Here is a 22,873-nt window from a genome sequence, read left to right on the forward strand (position 1 = left end):
TTATGCCATCATAGGAAGTTTGGTGTGTCAGCATAATGACTGTTCATTCAGAATCATTCAGAATATATGTGCTGACATGGAAAGACACACACACACACACACACACACACACACACACACACACACACATGAATGTTTATACGAGAGAAGAGCGGCAAGATTTTTTCATCTGTGGTTTTTGCTTTGCACAGGATGAAGCCAAGAAAAGTATTCCACGTCTTCCTTTAATCAGATAAAAGCACTACAGGCCAAGGCTTCAAATGAATGAGATCAAGTCAAGCTTTTATTTCTTTTCATTTCATTTTAACAAGCAACAAAGACAAATGGTAATTATCTCACAAAGAGATAATAGACACAAATAGTGACAGATACTGAGTGAAGCTGAAATTTATTTCACAAATAACCTGTACAAGTCTGGATTTGTTAGTAATCCTAAGACCCTTAAGAGAGGGTGGATAATTTTTCTGCTGTACTAAATACCACTTCTCATTGCCCAGAAGTAATCTGACCCATTCATTTTCAGATAAAGTCTTCACAGTTAGTTTCATGCACAGATGTTTACAGGACACTTTTTGCAAGGTTGAGCTCTTTATTTAACACTCAAACTGTTAGCTGTAGGTGTTTTATAGCACATAAGTAAAACACTGCTTTATTATTTCTAGGAAAAGCCCTGTAGTGCACATTATACAGGGTACAGACTTAGTCCTGTGTAATGTCAGAAACTATACACATCATAACTTAATTTTTTTTAAATGATATCACTCTAGATAAATAACACACTTGCTGTCCAAACTAGACAACATTTCTGGGTGTGTTTTAATGTCTGTTATAAAACTTGAAGTTTGAGGTACTATAGCATTTCCGTCATATCTATCACAGTGGCAGTTGTTTTGTATCCAAATATCATTTTAACATTCTTTTTGTGCCAGGGGATTTCTAGGATTAAAAAATAATAATAAAACAAGACTTGTAGAGGGATCCTATTTATATTTTAACATATCCAACTACCATTTTCTAGCTGATACTTATCTTATTTGAGAATACGAATCATTCGAGTACTTATAGTGTTTCTACTGAAGATAAGAGTCATTGAGTACTGATAGTGCTCTCTGTAGATTATGAGAATCACTCAGTCTATTAGTACTGTACTCTATTGAGGATGAGATTCACTCAGTCTGTTAGCACTGTACTCTTGAAGATGAGAATCACTGTCTATTAGTACTGTACTCTACTGAGGATGAGAATCACTCAGTCTATTAGTACTGTACTCTATTGAGGATGAGAATCACTCAGTCTATTAGTACTGTACTCTGTTGAGGATGAGAATCACTCAGTCTATTAGTACTGTACTCTTGAAGATGAGAATCACTCAGTCTATTAGTACTGTACTCTATTGAGGATGAGAACCACTCAGTCTATTATTACTGTACTCTTGTGGATGAGAATCACTCAGTCTATTAGTACTGTACTCTATTGAGGATGAGAACCACTCAGTCTATTATTACTGTACTCTTGTGGATGAGAATCACTCAGTCTATTAGTACTGTACTGTACTCTATTGAGGATGAGAACCACTCAGTCTATTATTACTGTACTCTTGTGGATGAGAATCACTCAGTCTATTAGTACTGTACTCTATTGAGGATGAGAACCACTCAGTCTATTATTACTGTACTCTTGTGGATGAGAATCACTCAGTCTATTAGTACTGTACTCTATTGAGGATGAGAACCACTCAGTCTATTATTACTGTACTCTTGTGGATGAGAATCACTCAGTCTATTAGTACTGTACTCTATTGAGGATGAGAACCACTCAGTCTATTATTACTGTACTCTTGTGGATGAGAATCACTCAGTCTATTAGTACTGTACTCTATTGAGGATGAGAATCACACAGACTATTAGTACTGTACTCTTAAGGATGAGAATCACTCAGTCTATTAGTACTGTACTCTACTGAGGATGAGAATCACTCAGTCTATTAGTACTGTACTCTTGAAGATGAGAATCACTCAGTCTATTAGTACTGTACTCCATTGAGGATGAGAATCACAGTCTATTAGTACTGTACTCTAGAGGATGAGAATCACTCAGTCTATTAGTACTGTACTCTGTTGAGGATGAGAATTACTCAGTCTATTAGTACTGTACTCTTGAAGATGAGAATCACTCAGTCTATTAGTACTGTACTCTACTGAGGATGAGAATCACTCAAATGTTTTATTTTTATTGATACACGATACTGTTCCTAATTGAGGATGAGATTAATTCAAGGTACTGCTACTGACTTCTGCTGAAGATGAGAATAAGTCATGCACTGATAATGATCTTAGTTGAGGGAAAGACTTACTCCTATGTCTGAGCTCTATTGAGGATGGGAATCACTCAAAGTACCAAGGTTGTATTCTACTGAGAATGAGATTATCTCAGAGTCAGATACTGTTCCTGGTTGAGGGTCAGTGTCACTCTGTCAGGTGGTGGGGACGACTGCAGTTGCAAGTAATGTTTTTATTCAAAAAGACAGGCAAACAGAGCCAAATCTTCAGGCAAAAAAATGTCAACAAGAAACAGGCAGAAGGTCAGGTGATCAGCAAACAGAGTTAACAGGGCAAAACCAGAATCAAGAAACCAGGAAACCAAAAACAAGAGCACATACCAGAGAATCACACCCTATATACAAAGGCTTATTATGTCAGGTACAGAACACTGTACCTGTACCTCACATTGTTTATGAGCGCTTTATATATGTACACCTGTACACCTGATCATTTATGCAATTATCCAATTAACCAGTCATGTGGCTGCAGAAAAATGCATCAAAATCATGCATCAGTTAATGTTCACATCAAACATCAGAATGAGGAAAAGTGTGATCTCTTGGTTGTTGATGCCAAATGGGCTGGTTTGAGTATTTCAGAAACTTCTTATCTCCTGGGAATTTCACACACAACAGTCTCTAGAGTTTATGCACGCTTTCTTAGCATCCTGAACTGTCCATGGCAGTCACAGAACTGACAGACTCAAGACTTCATGGTCTGATAGCTAGTAGAAATTCCCAACATTTTGTGTTTAGATGGAATCTTGGGTGTAGCTATAACTCTTAACATTGACTGGTTTATCAAAGGGCTTATTTTCCATGTGTATGGAAAGGCACTTTTCTTGTGTCTGCATCTCATTAACCTAAACACAAGAAAGATGACACTAATGACCGCCAGGTCTTTTCCATCTGGCATACATACGTTTGGATCTGCATACACGCACATATAGTGCTACAGAATGGTATAGGTCTTCATTCTCTTTGAAGTGCGTAGCTATGCTGATTGGGTCTTGATTGTTCACAGTCGTGTAAAGGAATCTACAGCACGTCACACACAGATACACACTAGAATGGGAGGGTAAATAATGAAAAGTGTGTCTCTTCACATTCAGAAAAGCAAATGTGTATTTATGTGTGCATTAAAGGAATAATCAAGAGTGTTTTTTTTTTTCTCAACTTGAAATGAATACAAACAATAAGCAAATTTTTACTGAGAATAGAACAGACAACTGTTTATTCACTCAAAATGGAAGTCTAAGGCAGTTGTGGCAGCCATTTATATTGAATGCTCTTTCTGAGGATTTTTATTTTTTCTAGAGAGAAACATTTGCCGTTTTGTGTTACATGTGTAAACGCATGGAGTTGGAGTGCCTCCAATTTGCCTGATCATGCATCATTACCATAAACCTTTGGGAAAGCATAGATAAGTTTGGTAAAAGTTCACAGAAACAGCTTTTTGTAAAACATTCTTTCATGTCTGTCTTATCCTAAGGCCTTTATTGTTTGAGTTTAACAGATGTAGCTTTGAATACACGTTATTTGTTGCATATTTTAAACATTTTAATGAGTTTTGAGTAAAAATAGGTTTTACATTCTTTTCTCATTATAGGTAAACAAAAGGTTCTCGATTTTGGTTAATATGCATTTGCTGCAGATTAGATTGAAAATTGCTGGAGTATTCCTTAAAGTTCCCTGAAATCCAAATTGGTGTTTCAGAAATGCTTGTGTCCATCCTATAGTGTTACGGTCACTAAGGGTGCATCTCAATCAGCTCCCTAGTTCAGTAGTCAGGGTACTGATCAGGGAACCTGCCATTTTAAAGGCTGTCTCAATCACAAAATCCTTCCAGTGCATTGGAATGCTCCCTCCCTAAAATAATCCCACAACGCATTGAAAAAACCAGGGAGCATCAAAGCTCACTCTGTTCCTTTACTGGAAATGATGTCATGTTTCCTGAAGCCTCTCAGCTCAAAACAAAACGGGAGATGAACCATCAGCCAACTTCATTGTACAACCTTCAGTATTTTTAATTTTATTTGATGTTCTATATACGGTTTGTTTGAGTATAACGACTTTTAAGTGTTTAATGATTTTTTTAAAAAATCCACTAGCTTGCTTATAATCCTACTTGAAGTACCATGACAGAAATGTGTGTGATTAAGCTAACAAACTGATATGACATATAAAACTTCAATATTTTTAAGTTAAAAATTTTTGGTGATGTTTTACCACGTGAGTGTGTAGTCATGTCACCAGAAATTGAGTTATCAGTGTCCCATTGTGTAGTGAGCCAGGTGCCCAAATTCATGTACACAAATACTGATTCACGACCAAAAGAGCTGATTGGGACACACCCTAATACAATAATATATCTAGAAAAAAAAATATTTTAAATACTTTTTTTGTTTGTTTTTTTAGATATACCCATTGTACTTTCATAGTTCATCACCTCCAGGAAAATGATTACGTTGTTGTAACGTTATTGGTTAAAAACTGGAACTGACGTTACCCTAGCCTACTTCGTGGGTGTGCAAATATCAAAAGTTAATTGACGTTCTTAAAAACAAACCAAGCCATGGTATGATGCCTTCTATACTAAGCTAAGGTTACCTATATTTAGGTATCTAGTTACTTACTGTCTGAAAAAAGCTTGTATGTTCTGCTGCACTTTTCTACGCTTAGCTGCTGTCTCCATTTCTTGCAGACTGTGCGGCTAAAATATATCAACGAACTTGCGTTGAGTATGGGCGCAACCAAGAGTACAATTGGAGGGGGGCACACACCGATTTTCCTGAACAAACAGAAATATATTAAAAAGGAATAGACATAAATAAATAGAATAGATGAAGAAAAGACAGCTCCGTTGGCAGGGTTCATTAAATGGGGACATATAGAAAATATTTGTACTGTATATTGGGGGGGACAGATTGGTATTTCCTCAACACTGGGGGGGACACAACCCCCCCCACAGAATGCGTGGTTACGCCCATGCATTTTTTTGCTGATTCAGCCTGTACTAGTCTTCTGTTCATCTAGTTAAATGGTCTCTGGAATGTATATATCTTCTGGTGCAGGTCTGTCACAGGGCAGCGTAACCTGCTTGGAGGAAAGTGCTATCTATTGTAGAGCAAGACCTAACTCGGGCTCTTGTTAAACTCTTCACAGTTCTCCGTATTTAACTAGTTTGCTAATTTACTGTCAAGTTTGTTTAGATTTAGTAGGGGTGTGGCATATCTTGAAAGCTACATTTGTAAATAAGTCAAACACTTCGAAATTCCGTCACTCCGACTTCCTGTTTCAAAGGGAAATGCCTCAACATACGGAATCAAATGACCAGACAGAAATAGTTCATTGAATGCAATATGACAGACGAGCGCTTTTTGCTGATCTGAAACCAGTTCTGCAATTTCTCCTACAATGTTTAGGCTAGCGATTGCAGGCTTAAAAGGGTTACCATGTTAATACCATCACTTCCCTGCTGCATCCCATAGCAAGCGGTGCCATCCGGGCCTGATGACAAACAGGCCTGAAATATGACATGTTTAATCCAGACCTGCATTGTATTGGGTGTCTCTGATGGAGGCTTGATCCCAGCATGCAGACAAGGCTGCGCTTGTATAAAGCATGACGGGCACAGAGCTTCTCTTCAGCTCCCCGAGATGATATCAACCCTCGCTGTCAGCACCAGAGCCGCAGGCAGCCCAAACAGAGCTTCATACTCCTGCGCCACGCGTCAAGGATATTTAGAGATATGACACACAAAGCACACTTCATCATCGGGAGACGCATGGAATATTTTATAACAGATAAATATTGACTTGTGTGTTGTTTGTGGATGAGGTGGGACTCACACCTTGACGTGCAATAAGATGGAATTTTTTTTTTACTAAAAATATATTTAGTAAATGAGTCACAGAGGCATTGCAGTCAAAAGTCAGTCAGCAAAGCCAAAGCATACAGTAGGTAAGTATCCATGGATGGTTCCAAACTAATTCATACAGTATTTCATCTGTGTCTCTGTTGAGAAGCAGTTTTATTTGACAAGCAGTTATATCCTGTCTGTCCTGATAAAACCACATCTTGACTTGTTTTGGTTTTGCTCTATAAAAGACCTTTGAAGAGAATGTGTAGATTTACACAAAGTATGGGCCAAACTCTCTCTTTCTCTCTTTCTCTCAGATTGCAGGCTTCTGGACATGTTCTGCTGTTGATTTAGCATCCACTAAATGCATTCTCTCTCTCTCTCTCTCTCTCTCCATTCCCTCCAGGATTTTGTGATTTTGCAATCGCAGAAATTAACGCAAAATCCAGGAACTTCTGCAGTATTCGGAGGAGCTTGCAATTTTTCTAAATTACCTCATATTTTCCGCAGATTTGGGCCAATACGTGTCATGTAACGTCACCACAATGCACATTCAGTCAAAGCCCTCTTCGATTCACGTGCATTGAACATGAGTACAGCTAGAATGTCTCATCTACCAAAAAGAACATCACTGTGAAAGACAATTCTGAAAGACAATTTTGTGCAATTGCAATTTAACCAATTCAAGTGGTTTTCCACAAAAAGCCACAGCAAAATCAAGCATTTTTTCCCACAACAATCCTGTACGGACTGTCTCTCTGTCATGTCTTTCTGTGAACATTCTTGGCCTTATCCCTAGCACTAAGGTTGTTTTCAAGTTGTAACCAAGTGTCTCTCTTGATTGCAAATGGCATCAGGATAATGCCGTACATGGACTACCACGTGCCCCAACAATAGAGCAAGCCATCCAGGACATATCCAGCCTGCTTACCCCCATTACAGCTCTGAGTCTCACTGTGAACACGCAGAAGAGATCCCTAACACTAAAATGTGTGAGGGATATTATTATGCTTGCCAATCAGAGTCAGCCAGGCTTCTGTTGAGTTTGCTAGACTGATGACGGCAGCCTCGTCTCTGATCCCCCCCTAGGCCTGCTGGAGCTGTGGACATTCCACAAGTAAGTTATCAGCCCGCAGCTAGAACCTAAAACACCACAGACTGAAACGTGTCCCTGTCTCAATGAAAGGAATCCAAGCATTGGATCACTGGCAATGCAGGACATTCCAAACAGAAAAAAAGCCCCACTGTAGAGGTATAATTACCATTATCACTTCCCTTACAGGCTGGCTAGCAATGTTATCTTATTTTGCTGCTTTCTGAGAGCACTGTGCTGCTGGAAATGTGTACAACATTTTACATATTATTAACATGTACTGGATATTAACAAACCACACAATGACTTGTGAAAATTCCTGCATGCTTTTCTTGTGTTAGCACTAGCACTGTTCCAAAGATGCTGGCTAGCTGCCACAGTACTATCAATCACTATGAGATATGGCATGCCCCCACAGGCAGAAAATAGCTTTTCTGTAGTTTGAATGAAATTGTAGTTAGGTGGCATGGTGGTGCAGCACATAGTCTTGCTGCCTCACAGCTCCAGGGTCCCTGGTTCAAACCTGAGCTGGGGTTACTCTCTGTGTGTAGTCTTGCATGTTCTGATATGCCCCCATGGAGTTTCTCTGCGTTCTCAGGTCTCTTCCTACCTTCCAAAAACATGCATGTAGGTACATTGGCTATGTTAAATTGCCCCTAGGTGTGAATAAATGGGCATGTGCATGGTGACCTGTGATGACCCATCCAGGGTGTATTCCCAGTTAGGTTCTGGATCCACAGCAATCCTAACAAGGATAAAGTGGTTGCTGAAGTCAAATGAATGAATAAATTGTAGTTAGTGATAAATATTTCTTCAGTCTTCTACTGATAAATGATCTTCAGTATATTAAGATATATTTTTTAAGTTCCCATTAAAGTTCACCGGCTGACTGAAATGTCTTAGTAATCATGCTGGATTCTTTTTGTTGCTGGATATTTCTGTGCAGTTGTTCAAAACCACAGCAGTCATTAAAACACCTAAACCCCCCTCCTCTTAAAGTATTTAGATTGAATTGTACAAGAGTAGTTTCCCAACTTGCTAACTCCTGCAAGGCGAACGTGAAAATGTATCCCATCGTTATTTTCGTCATTATTTACATCTACTCAAAATCTTACAGTCTGCAATCTGCAAATCTTATGACCACACTTCGTCTGTGACATGTTTAAGATAAAAAAAAAACCATGCCTCACTCCACCTGTGCTGTGTGAGAGAATAAAAATGCCAAAAGACGAATGGTGGGGGAAAAAAGACAGGAGGGATGTAGGAGACTGCTGAGGCTGGCGGGCCGCAGCTCATCAGTAACACACTGTTTGACATGTCGAAGAGGCCCTGAGGAGGAGAGAGCGACACTGCAGTAATCCACACACACACATTTCCCTCCCAACCTTTACCAGTCTCATATATAACACTTTATATATCACTACATACTCTTGTCTGTTTACACAGCACTCTGATAGATATGGCCATCCCTGGAGTGTGAAGGAAGTGGGGTGTTAAAGTCTTGTAAAGGACACCGCTATTGTTGCTAAAAGGTTGTTTGGGGTTTTTTTTGCAGTACAAGATCGCTTGGCCTAATGAAATCTTAGAAAAATGAGAAAATTTTTGAAAAATGAGAAAAACAACATTTGTTGCTAAAGAGACTGCCATACCAGGCAATAATCTGTAATTTAGTTGTATATAATGTGTTTTCTGTTTGTGGTCTTAAGGGATATTCAGTGTTTATAATAAATGTGTTTGAAGTACATACAGGAAATACAGAATGCTATTTTGTAATGTGTATATTTTGTAAAAACTCCTGATTCATCAGAGAGGAAATGGAAAGGTAGTAATGTGTCCACTGCTTCAATTCTATCCCAATTTCAATCAATCTATATTTAAAACAGTTGATTAAAAAATGACTGATGTTACTGGATGTTTTTAAAAGGTGACATGCAGTATAACAAGTCCTTTGTTATTCGCATGCTAGCATGCTAGCTAGTCAAGGTGGATGCTAGCTATCAAGCAAAGCTACTATGATCTTGTAGCTATGCTATGCTCTCCCCAAACAGATGGGAGAAAAATATCAACAGGTAAGCATTTGTGGCACAACAAATTTGCAGAAAATGACTGTATAATCGAATGACCCTTCATTATTTAATGCACACTGGTTTGTGAAGGACACCTAGTGCTGCTGTTAGTTATCTTCCACCAGAACATTACCTCAAGTGAAATATCTCAAAATGCTGTATTTGCGATTTTTTTTTATTAGATGGTGTTTGTAGTATGTATCAGGATTTTAATGTATTTTTGTTTATCCGTGGTCAGAGCTATAGCATTAAGACTACTAGTCTGAGTATGTCCAAGTGTTTGAGTGAAGGTTTGACCCAAGGTATGGAAAATTCAGGCTGAAGTGTGTTAAATCGAAGTGACGGATGTTTAAAGGACACCGTATATCGTCCTACCGACCTTCAAGAATGTCATTACAAGAGGTGGCTAATTTCTTAAATCAAAAGATCAAATGTTCAGGCTTGAATCCAGTATCTGTAGTAACTATGATTTGTTATGGTACAATGCAGAACAATGAATAAAAATTGTTATAACAACATTTCAGATTTTAGTCGTAAGCTGGTTTTACACTATACAGTTTTGATATTTTGCTGTCACAGATGAAAATCAACAAAAGAATTCTTAGGTCATGAGTTGAGATTGGCTGCCTGAGAACATATAATGTGGCCCATGTGACCAGAGGCGGTTGGCAGAATTTTTTTAAATGACTATATTAGTGTGTGACCACTGCAGAGCTCAATTAAAATCCACCAAACAGGAGGATAGCATAGGATAATGCGAAACTCACAGGACAACTACAAATACGGTAATGGCGATGGAGATACGTAAGCAGAACATGCTAATGAACAGAAAATTTTGATACCAGACCTAAGCATAACATAATCATTTTCTTTAATCTAAAATCTATTGAGGATCTTCACTGTATAATCTGACATGTAGAACACATGTTATTGCACTTTGCCTGTTATAGAACTTTGGCCAAGATTTTATTGAGGTCATCTCAGGAATAATGACAAGTAATACTCTTACAAGACTCTTGAAATCACACAGTTTAAAACCAGCTTTAACGTTTTCCGTTGGCATTTTCATAAGTTAAGAAACATAAGTCACAGCGAATGGCACTATAGATTGTAGACATTTCATCTATAACCTCATGCACTGCATAGCACACTGATTTAATAAGCTGTTTTTCCCCTTCTCATGATAAGTTTATAACACAGTCTTAATAGAAGACAGATTCTGCATTCCCCCACCAAGGCCTGGGCTCTGAAAACATATTGTTCACTATAAACTTGAAAGATGTATTATTTTTTTAAATGACTGTCCCGTGGTCTCAACGGGAAAAACATGGATCCAACTGTTTCCAGAATGTATCTGTGGAGTCAGCATTGATTGCCACATCCATGAATTGCTTTTAATTACATGATGAATACCATTTGGTTTTCAAATCTGTTACATATTTTGTATGATGCGTCATTAGATGTTCAATATATTCACATAATCACCATCATGGCTAGATGGAAACATTTCGGTGTGTTCAGTGGGAACACAATTATGGCCCAATGAATACTAAAAGTAACTCAGATTTCACCTTGAGTCTTGATGCTTGCTATTTTTCAACCTCGTCATCTACCTTCTCTTTAGCATATGGATGATTACAAACAAAGCAAACAAAAACTTAGACACATTTAACCTGTACTGAGAAAAGAACAACAACAACAAAACAAAACATATAAGAGAAGTCTAAGGGATTCTGTTGAAAATATTTGACTATGCAACACAAATTCAAAACTACAACCATTAAACTTACGATCAAACAGACATAGGAGAAAGTTTTCAAATCTGTTTTGGTTTTATCCTAATTTCCAATACTGGAGCAATAATGTAAAAAGTAATTCTGGTTACTTGAACTTGATCCCATGAGTAAATGCCTAAGAATTTGCAAGAGTGAGGATTTTATTTCATTTGGTTTCATACAAATAAAGTCATAAGTAAAGGTATAAACACTACCGCTGTGCCAAACCCTGAACATAACCATAAATTCTTCCCTGAGACGGGACGGAAAAAAGCAGTCCCATATCTGAAGAAATTTCTTCTGAAGTATTCGCTGAATCATTCTATAATAGATGTACATTAACAGTTTATTGATGCCTCAACAATAATAAATGACTTTTAAGTAAAGAGGTTTTCTGTTCAATTCTCAGTACAGGGAAATGTGTCTCTATTCTCGTTTTGGTAATCACAATATTGGGAAAAAAAAACATGCTGGTGTAATCCTTTAACTACCTTGGTATCACTTATATTTTGGTGTCACCGTTAACTGTCATTTAAGAGACATAAAAGTATTATATAAAACAGCTTAACACCTACGCTATCCTTTATTAGTTCTACTCATTTATTAAATGCAGGTCTTGAATTTAAAAAAAAAAAAAAAAAAACCTACAAAACAAGTATTTCACAATTTACTGTAGATTTTACTTGAAAAACTGTTATATACACTGACCGGCCACTTTAATCTCGTGGGTTCTTCACACACAACATTCTCTATAGTTCACACACAGAATTTTGCAATTAAAAATAAGCAATAAAAAAATAACAAAAAGCATCCAGTGAGAATTTCTGTGGTAGAAATGCCTTGCTGATGAGAGAGTTCAGGAGAAAAAAACTAAGTAACTAAGAAAGTAACTCAAATAACTACTCTTTATAACCATGGTGAGCAGAAAAGCATCTCAGAACACATTTTTCATTATTTTTCAGTCTATACAATTTTCTTTACTTAATGTTTCATAGTATGTAATGTTGCCTTACGAGTCTTTCAAAGGACTAAATCCAATATATAAAGTTTAGTTTAGTTTAGTTTAGTTTAATGATTCAAGATTCAGTGCATTGTACATTAGATACTTTCGAACTGACCCTAAACCTCTGGAAACTCCTTAAAATACCACAAAATCTAAATTTAGAGATGCAAGTGTTAATCACATTTTATATTACACTGTCACATGCTCCTTCTCTGACCAAGATAAGAGGATTTTTCCCAGGATCTACTGATATACAGTGTACGTTGAGACACATACTTCTCTCTCTCTCTCTCTCTCTCTCTCTCTCTCTCTCTCTGTCTTTCTCTCTCTCTCCTTTTGTCTCTCTCTCTCTGTCTCTGTCTTTCTCTCTCTCCCTTCCTCTATCTGTCAGTCTGTCTGTCTATCTCTCTGTCTGTCTTTCTCTCTGTCTTTCTCTCTGTCTCCCCCCCCCCCTCCCCCTCTCTCTCTCGCTCTGCCATGAGTTTCTTCTAACTTGGTCTTGCCATTTATGTGGTCAGGTCATGCACAGTGATATATTGCTTCCTGACTGAAGCAAAACACTAAAGTATCAGTGAAGAACCATGAATCATACAGTAATGAGATTTTATAATGGTGGTAGTGGCCTCGTGAATAACCAGAGTGAAAGAGAGAGAGGGAGAGAGAGAGAGAGAGAGAGAGAGAGAGAGAGAGAGAGAGAGAGAAAGTTTGATTCAGGCTGTGAGGAGCAACTCCCACTCGTTCTCTTTTTCTACTCATCTTCTTTGCTCTGTCATTTACTTGTTTCTCTATAAAAGGTCAACTAAAGCTGTTTCTTCATTTTCTCATATACAAAGCCACATATTCATCACATATTAAAAAGAGACCAAATAAAAAATAAAATAAATAGAGAAATCTCCTATGTGCTACAAATAAAACTGAAGAGAGGATTTATGAGAGGATGAGGTTGGCACTAATATTTGTTTTACATTAGAAACATTTTGTTTCCATGGTAGCACTGGGGTCCTGAAGGGGTACGCTTGGGCAGAACTAATTTTGTGGCTAGAAAATGTTTTGAATATATTTGCTCTCTCATAAACACTAGGAGGTTTTGGGAGGGGAACATAAAAGTAAACTGCATTGGCATGAAAGGCTGTTTTTTATTTATGTATGTAGACTTGAGTCCTCCGGTTCTAGCCATGCTCCAGAGCATCTGCTGCTGCACAGACAGCGGTTCAGACCATGACTGAGGAGACACAGAGTAAGAGGGAACAGGAATGAGAGTGAGAACGAGAGAGAAACAGGGACAGGAAGGAAGAGAGGAGTCTGGGAGAAATCGCTGTTCACTCAACTTGCAGTCTGCCAGGACTTATGGAAGTAATTGTGGTGCACATAGTTTAGGTCACACTGTGAATCGATAGATTCCAGAGCCTCTGCCACTTGACATGCACAGATCAGCTTTGAGGGCCTCCACCAACTTAATTTGGCTTAAAGGTTACACCGCTTTGAGTTTTGAGCAAAACAAAGAGATTTAGTTGGACAATGGGTAAATATGTTGTAATTACATGTCATTTTTGTGCACACATAGCATACATATGATTTTAAACTACATAACGTAAACTTATGTTTAAAGAAAAACATTTGGGTGTTACATAATGAATAAAACACTAAAGCGGCATGTTGTTTTAAGAAAATAATCAACAACAGGGCATTTGATGAAACCGCAACGATGACAGGTTTCCATAAACATTATCCTGCAGTGTTTTATTCCTCTTGCACCACAGTAAAATTACAACAGCTTAAAAACAATTAAAATTGTTTGTTTATTTATTAAAGAACAATACATCATACATTGTATGATGTACATACATCTAAATACTACCAAATCCTACCAAAAGAATTGAATTAAAGAGCTACCAAAAGCTGAAAGTGCTTGAAAGTGGATTTGCTTGTATTATTTTGATTGTTTGTTTGTGTGTTTTACCCATTTTTCATGATTAATATGCTTTCAAATTAAATTCTGCGTAGACCTCTTTTTTGAGTCTCTTTGTATGCTGTATGCTTGAAGCATCTCCAGGAAAAATATGACACTAATAATTACCTACCTTTTAATTACAGTGCATATTGAAAACTCCACAGCACTGCAGAATTCCCCCAAACATCTTTTCACAGTATCTTTACAGACTGCCACATTGCTGTAAACACACACACACACACACACCCACACACACAGATACACACACAGAGCTAACTGCAGGTTCCTGCCTGCTTTACTGTCAGGTATAAACTGCAATATAATTACATATATGCAGAAGTCATAACAAGTGAAAAGTGAATATTCTTATATGGAAGATGATCAGTTACATTCAACCGCCATCATCTTTCTGTCTCCAGTTAAGCCTTCATCATCGGAAATGTTTAAGATTGCACTGGCATGCTCGGAGTGTAATAAATCAAAATACATACACATGCTCACGCACACACATTACTAAACCTGGCAGAGTCTATATCTGATAGTGATCAATTTGAGTCATCATCCAGACAGGAGTATGTTGTATGTTGCAGGCACTTCAGTACTGCTTCAGAGAACTGTTTCCTCTTTGCCCCCATCATGTCTGAGCCTTTGACCTGCAAAGGGGCTCATCACCTTTTGATCTGAGTAAAGTCCTGACACAAACTGTTAATAATCAAGAAAGAGTATATCAGACATTTCTGGGTTAAGTCACAGCAAAATCCCCAGTGTTGAATTAACATCTATGCAATTTGTATATGTCTAATTGGACACTAATGAACTCTGAAAGAGTTAAATCAATGCTCTAGGTCTTAATTCAACACTGAGGATTTTGATGTGTATTCACCAATGACATTTAAAGGACAAGACCTACTTCCACCAAAAAGGCCAGTGTTACTAATAGTGAATTAACATAAATGAGTGGCAGTTATGTGCAAATGCTAATTCATTAATACACTGGAGTTAGCTACATTTACCACTGGATAGATTATGAAGTCTATATGAAGTTGGCCTGACACAATTTTAGCATAGATTTCCCAATCACCGAATTGAGGCTTGGGCGAATCTGCTTTCATTCACCACAGATCTCTGAATCCAGTTCATCATCTTTCTATTTGTATGTTAGGGTGAGGACAAAATGTAAGCACAGTAATAATGCTTCTATAAGAAATTATTTGGCATGTCATACCAAATGGTCATTAGGAACAGCAAACAGAGTTTGCATGTTCTTCCTCTTCGAGGGTTTCCTCCAGGTACTCCAGTTTCCTTCCTCCAGTCCAAAGATGTTGTCCAGTAGGCTGTTTGGCATTTTAAACAGCGAATGTTGTTGATGTGTGAATGTGTGTGCGATTGGGCCCTATGATGGGTTGGTTTTATGCCCCGAGTTCCCTGGGATAGGCTCCAGGCGACCCTGCGACCCTGTGTAGGATAAGATGTATGGAAAATGGATGGATGGATTAAGTTTCAGTTCTCAATGAAAGGAAGAGACAATCTCCTCAACCAATATTTCATTCACAATCTTATCTTTTTTTCTTGATTCTGTACAAAATAAGTACAAATAGATTGAGAGCACGTGCATTTATTTTTGAGAAAGCAGGATTTGGGGATGAGGCATGCTTCCTTGATGATCTCTCCTTATAAAAAGCAAAAGTGAAAGGGAAAACTCTAGTAAAATGTACCGTACAATACATTTACTGTAAAGTACAGTAACAAAGTAATTGCACTTGTTTATGTTCCACTTCTGCTGTGGATTAAATCTTGGAATTCTGTATTTCTTTAGTGAGCTAGCGAAGAAAATTAGCCTTTTACAGTTTTCCCATTTCAGGTAAACACTGAGCAATCAGACAATTACTGTAAACATCAGCATCAAAGCGAGCACTCCAAGTTTTATAGGAATGGCATCACCTGTGAAATAGAGAACAGGCGAAGGCTCAGATGCAGATCCAGTGCTTGGCTAAATCTTCCCATTAAACCACATCAAACAGGAGAGAAAGAGAGACGCTTTGACAAAGCTCACCCACGGAGGTCTGAACCGTGCAGGGCGGCCGTGGTGGGGCATTGTGGGATTGTGGCCACACTACAGAGAGATTCCATTTCTGGAGCAGGGATCTGGCAATGGCTGGCAAAGAGCAAAAGTGAAAGAGGGGTCAGCTCTCTGTCTCTCTCGCTCTCTCTCAGTGGGACGTTTGAAAGGGTGTGGGCTGCTGTGTGAGGAAGATGGAACTTTAGATGTCTCTCTCTCTCGCTGTCTCTCTCGCTCTCTCTCTCTCTCTCTCTCTCTCTCTCTCTCTCTCTCTCTCTCTCTGAGATATTTTTATTTGCTGTAATGTTTGTGAACCTAGGTAAGATTGTGTAGGCCCACATCACCAGAATCTCCTCTCTCTATCATTGGGCTCTCACTCTAAATCTGGATTTGTTTAAACAAGTCTCAGGCTTACTCTGCGCAGATGCTGGCCATATTGAAGCTCAGCTCTGGCTTGATGACTGCCAAACAGTGTTGATCTCATACCCTCTTCCTTCTCCTCTTTTTCTGAGCTTTGAGGGCTTATTGTTCAGCTATCAGCTTCTCCAGAAAGTTCAGTTCTCCTCCAGTCTTTTAATATGATTGATTATTATTTTATTCTATATACTGATTATTACTGCATATTTACAGTATTTGGTTTCTTTCTTTGTCAAAGTCAGAAAAATTGTTTTGAACAGGCATGTTCTGTATGCATACTGTTGCGATGGAAATGCAGTATGCCTAAATATGGTAATATATAAAAGACTAATAAATATGTCTATACTCTTTACAGCTCATCTTAATGATATCTTGAATATCATTATGATTTAAAAAACAAAACAAAAAACAATTGAAAGCAAGCCACTATAATAAACAACGTTATTATCTTTGCATATGAAGCTTAATTATTTATCTGAGGTTTGGCTAAACACATGTCCATGTTTCATTGTTTTTCAGGACCACCAAATACACAAGTTGATACTGTGCCTTCAAACTGACACAAATGTACTCACATTAATGGCACAAAAACAATGCTTTTTACAATAATTTTTAAATATTTTATTTAGCTATTTAATTAATAGCTACATTTCTTAATATCATTTGTTGTGTTTTTATTTTGCCAATTCTGAATATGACCCATACTGGGCAAAAAACTGTGACGTTCACTTGTGCATTAGCAGTACAAGCTCAGAAGTCCAGTGCTAGTATCTCAAAGGTTTATAAGTTCAAATCCCAGGACTACCAGAGAGTTGGAGTCTTAACTTTTCAACTTTCAAACACTGTGCTTGGATTGTATCCTGTCTCACTTGTATGTCGCACTGAATAAAAGCATCAGCCAAATGAAAAAATATACATGTAACCTCTGAATGAGTTATAGCGTTTTATAGCAAATGTTGGTCAATGTGTCAATGGGTCAACAACAATATTCCAATCTCTCCACAATTCTTCCTACATGAAAAGAATCCCTGACTTAAAAAGGCTACATTAAGTCTCAGTTAGGTTTAACTTAAAATGCACCTTAGATATTCTCTAGCAAAGTGAAAACAGGTGCTGTGGCCAGATGAAACTAAAAAAAAAAAAAAAAGCTAAAGTTTTGGATGTCCTCCAAAATACTATGTCTGGAGAAAAGCCAGTATAGTTAACCATCATTTAAGCAGTAAAACACAGTGGTGAGAGGATCCTGTTGTGCAGGTGTTTCTTTTTAGCAGGGAGTGAGGTACGTGTCAGGATTTAAGGGAAGATGGATGGCACAAAATACAGGCTAAGTTTTGAAGAAAGCCTGCAGCCCTCAGCTAGGAAGTGAGAATGAGAAGATCACCTTTCAGTGTGACAAGTTCAACAACAAAGCAACCGTACAGTAGCTGCAGGACAGAAACGTCAGAACGTCCAATTTTACTGAAAAGCAAATGTTTCATGGTGACAAGTTAAACACCCAAGCAATAACACAGCAGCTGACGGACAGAAAGTTGAATATCCAACCTCAATCTTAATGATTTAAAAGGGGCAGTTAATCAACAGTCACCACACTTTTTGACAGTTTAAACAAATATAAGATGGAATATAAAATATTTCTTTTCATTTAATTATATACATTGAGCAGCCATAACATTAAAACCACCTGCTTAGTGTTGTGTAGGTCCAACTTGTGCCACTAAAACAGCTCTGACCATTCGGGGCATGGACTCCACAAGACCTCTGAAAGTGTGCTGTGGTATCTTACACAGAGACGTTAGCAGCAGATCCTTTAAGTCTTATAAGTTGTGAGGTGTGTCCTCCATGGATGCTTGATCAGACTGAGATCTGGGGAATTTGGAGGCCAAGTCAGAACCTTGAACTCTGTGTCATGGTCATCAAACCATTCCTGAACAGTTTTTGCAGTGTGGCAGAGCACATTATCCTGCTGAAAGAGGCCACTGACATTAGGGAATACCGTTTCCATGAAGAGGTGTACTTGGTCTGCAACAATATTTAGGTAGGTGGTACGTGTCAAAGTAACATCCACATGAATGCCAGGACCAGAGCATCACACTTCCTCCGCCAGCTTGCCTTTTTCCCATAGTGCACCCTGGTGTCATCTCTTCCCCAGGTAAGCGATGCACACACACTGGCCATCCACATCATGTAAAAGAAAACATGATTCATCAGACCAGGCCTCCTTTTTCCATTGCTCCATGGTCCAGTTCTGATGCTCACATGCCCATTGTAGGCACTTTCAGCGGTGGACAGGGGTCAGCATGGGAATTCTGACTGCGGTCTGTGGCTACTCGTCCCCATACGCAGCAAGCTTCGATGCGCTGTGTGTTCTGACACCGTTCTATCATAGCCATTAAAGTTGGTTTATATAGAGTCAAGATTCTGATTCAAAGCAAAATGTGTAAGGAACAAAACACAACTTGGCGTTCAATATCAGAAAGTCCTATAGTGTTTTTATTCCTCTTTTCCCACAGCAGAAGGATACACCTTCTGTCTTAAAAACTCTTCTGGGTTGGAAAAACTTCTGACCATTACAAAGTGCTGACAGTGCTGCCATAAAAATGTTAATGTCTGCTTAGAGAAAACTTATATATATATATATTACTGATTTGAATCGCTTTATTCGTCTATTTATTCTGTTCATTATTAGCCTTAGATTATATAGATCGTCCTCCAGACAAGTTCCTGTGAATTAGCTGTTGCTATGAAAACAATAATGTATTAGAGCAAGCACATTAAAACAAACCTGTGATTTTCTGTGCAGATGAAACTACTGTCAGAGATGTTGTTATAGAAAATGAATCACACACTGACCAATCAGTGACAAATCAAATTCAGAAATTCAATAGCACTGTGGTATAATATATGTTATAACACTTGTATAAGGTTAATTTTAAGTATCGAGTCTTAAAATATAAGCATACATAATTATTCTTTCTATAGAAACCTTGTTGTATAACTTCTTTAGGCATATCCTGATTCTGAAAGAGGAACCGCAGAGGCTTTGATTACTGAACGCAGACATGGTTAACACACCATGACTACTCTGTTTCCCTCGCTCGCTCCCTCTCTCTTCCTCTTCTCTCATTTCTAAACCAGGCTGCTAAATCCCTCCTCTCTCTGTGAGCATTGTTCCGGATCCTGCCTCCTGCCTATCCGTAATCTGGGAAAATGTAGGAGAGAGGGAATGAGGGGATGTTGGGAGCAGAGCGGAGAGTGAATAAGGGAGGGTGAAACCATGACTAACTCCATGGTAACGCAACAAGAGAAGAAATCCCCCAAATAATAAATTCAATTAGACACTCTGGATGTGGGCCAAAATCACTTAATCACTATTTTATGAGAAAAAGAGAAAGATAGAGACTGACTGGCAGACAGACAAACAGTTTTAGGGGGGAAAAATGTAGAAAGTGTCAGCAAAGAAGAAGGAACCAAAACCACTTATACTTACTTTCTTATATGTTCACCTGATGTCCTGATTCCCAAGTTATCATTCTGAAGTCTGTGCATTCAAATGTACTGCTAATATTAGTAATCTAACCTGATCTATTTTTGAATCTTCCTCACATTTCTTCCTGTCTTAAAAGTCTACATAATGATTATAATATTTATTGAATTATAATAGTTGATTTCTAAAAGAAAGTTAGCTTTAACAAAAAGATAAACCAACTAGACTTGAGGGTGGTCCATCTGGCCCTGAAGTCCTTCTTGCAAGTTATCAGATGTGACTGTTCTGATCCACTCAGACCATCAGCTTAGCCCATAGATGGGCTAGACGCCACTCTCTGAGGATCTCCTGCTCATGGGGCTTATTTAGAGGTGTACCACACCAGGACATCTGGGCTGCTGCTACCTGGGTGTCATTGTGCACCTTCTCCAAGTGTTGCAAGGTTAACATCGCCCCTCTCGGTAGTGAATGTGTGACGGTCATCTATGAGCACCTTTCAAGGCAGTCCTAGGGTCAGGCCTGTTCCTTGTGACATTGCTGGCGGATGTAATCCAGGTGTTATAGCTTGGATTTAAACCTGAAATGGGTCCCAGTCCTAGTCCTGATACACACCTCTAGTCTCCACCAGATGCCATGTGAACCTTTCTCATAAGCTTTTTAAAAAATTTAAAAAACAATAACATGCCTTTTATTCATATCTGTATTTGGATCTGTTTAGAACGCATTATCTGGTCATTCTGAACCACAGTTAAATAAGTAGCTAGCATTATTATAACTTTCCTTTGACCAGCATCCATTTTGGGCAGACTAAAAAACACCATGGTAATGTGTACATGGCTACATGTCACTATGTAAACAACTATATAGCATGTCTTATTTCCAGCATACACAGCCAGCCATGGCGTTATGACTGTGAGCTGCAGACCAGCAGGTTGAGTTAGTGCTCAGTTAGCGCCCAGAGTAAGGCAGGAACTCATCTCAGAGGTCTCTCTAGTGCCTGGGGTGTTTCTCTAGGCTGGTGTTTGTTTTGGATCTCGAAACACACATATGGGTTAAAAACATCAGAGAGGGTGTGTAAAAGCTATTCATGGATCAGTGCTACAGGTCACACAGATCAGGGGTCAAAAGTCAGGGTAAATCAAAGTGTGTGGTGCGGTCTGTAAATGAATTTTTGCTGTGCTTGTATGGATCTCCACCATGGAGGTATCAGAGAAGACTAATAAAACTGATAGATTAGAATGTGCACCAAGCCTTGACACATACAATCCTCCCAACCCTAAATACACACACAGACACACACAGAGTCTTGGCTGAAATAATTACGACTATAAAAAGTCACTATATTTTCAAGAAGAAATGCAAGAATGTTTCCTTGAGAGGTTTTTAATATTTTTATTTATTAACGGGATTAAAATATGCACTGATTTATTGTTAAAGGTCCATATTTATGCTGCTTTTACTCTCTGAAGAGAACTCTCCATACTGAAGTTAGCTCATATCCAGGGTGAGGTCACTGGAAATCCACAGATAATAAGCTCTGTAGGCTTTTTCATCCCTGCCAAGTGGGGTTTTTTTTTTTTTTTTTAAATCTCAGCTTGTCTTTACTTGTGATCTCAGATGCTATTCACTAGAGAACACTCCAGAGAAGTGTGTTTGAGAGAGGGGTGGGGATGCCACTTGTTCTAATACCTGTGGTTTTACTACGCTGAAAACATTTAGTTAGAACAATGGAGAGGGTGAGGGAGAAAAACCAAGTTTGACAGAAACGGATATGTATGAAGTCACTACTTTACAGACACCATTACAGCCTCTCTATTTTCTCACTTTTACAGCTGCAGGGTCTCTCAAGATGGCAAGAGACATAGAGATAAAAAGAGAAAGAGAGTGTGAGAGAGAAAGAAAAGCCATGTCTGATTGTGGCCAAACTTTGAGATTAAAGTCTTTTGAATGCATAGAAACCAAACCCAAATTTTGGACGCTTGTACTTTTTCCCTTTCCATACGGTCACACAGTTATGACAGTTGCAGGAAATTACACAGCTCTTCCCTGAGGCACTGCTGTCTTTAGAATACTTATGCAACTATATTGTTAATACCACAGGGAAAGAAATGAAAGGTTTTAGATCGGATAGTGAGAGTGGGGGACTTTCTGTTTTCCTGTACAGTACCAAAATGAAATTAAAGTTTTAAGATAAAAAATTGTTAGATAGGTTTTCATGTTTAATATCATGTAAATTACATTTGATTGTGGATATATTAAAAACATATATACATACTGTATGTAATTACAGTATGTAATTACATACAGTACTACATAACTGTATTATAATATAATTTTAGAAAAGTCCAGTGTTTCCAATCCTGCTCATATAGGATCTCTATATTTTAGAGATTTTCAGCTCTTATATTCCCATTTTCTAATTCACAGAAGAGTTATCAATGAGCTGATGAGTTGAATTGGGTGTGTTAGAGCTGAAAAACATTCAAATGTGCAGTGCACATTGGTCACATGACCAGATTAATTTGATTTAAATATGTACCCAAGACTGCAATAGGTTGGCACCCCGTCCAGGATGTCTCCCGCCTTGTGCCCCGAGTACCCTTGGATAGGCTCCAGGCTCCCCTGGATAAGCAGTACAGAAATGGATGGATGGATGGATGGACGTAACTGAGAAAGATGATGTCTGTATCAGAACTCTATAAAAGGAATTATGTAAAACCTGTTATAAAACAAATAGGCTATGTTTACCTTATTTGGTAAATGTAATTTTTAAAGGGGTTGTTATTGATTATTTTAATAAAAAAAATTGTAATGAGTGCCACATTTATAATATTCTCACATGAG

Source organism: Ictalurus furcatus, chromosome 20 (genome assembly GCF_023375685.1).
Source record: "Ictalurus furcatus strain D&B chromosome 20, Billie_1.0, whole genome shotgun sequence".
Lineage (NCBI taxonomy): Eukaryota > Metazoa > Chordata > Actinopteri > Siluriformes > Ictaluridae > Ictalurus > Ictalurus furcatus.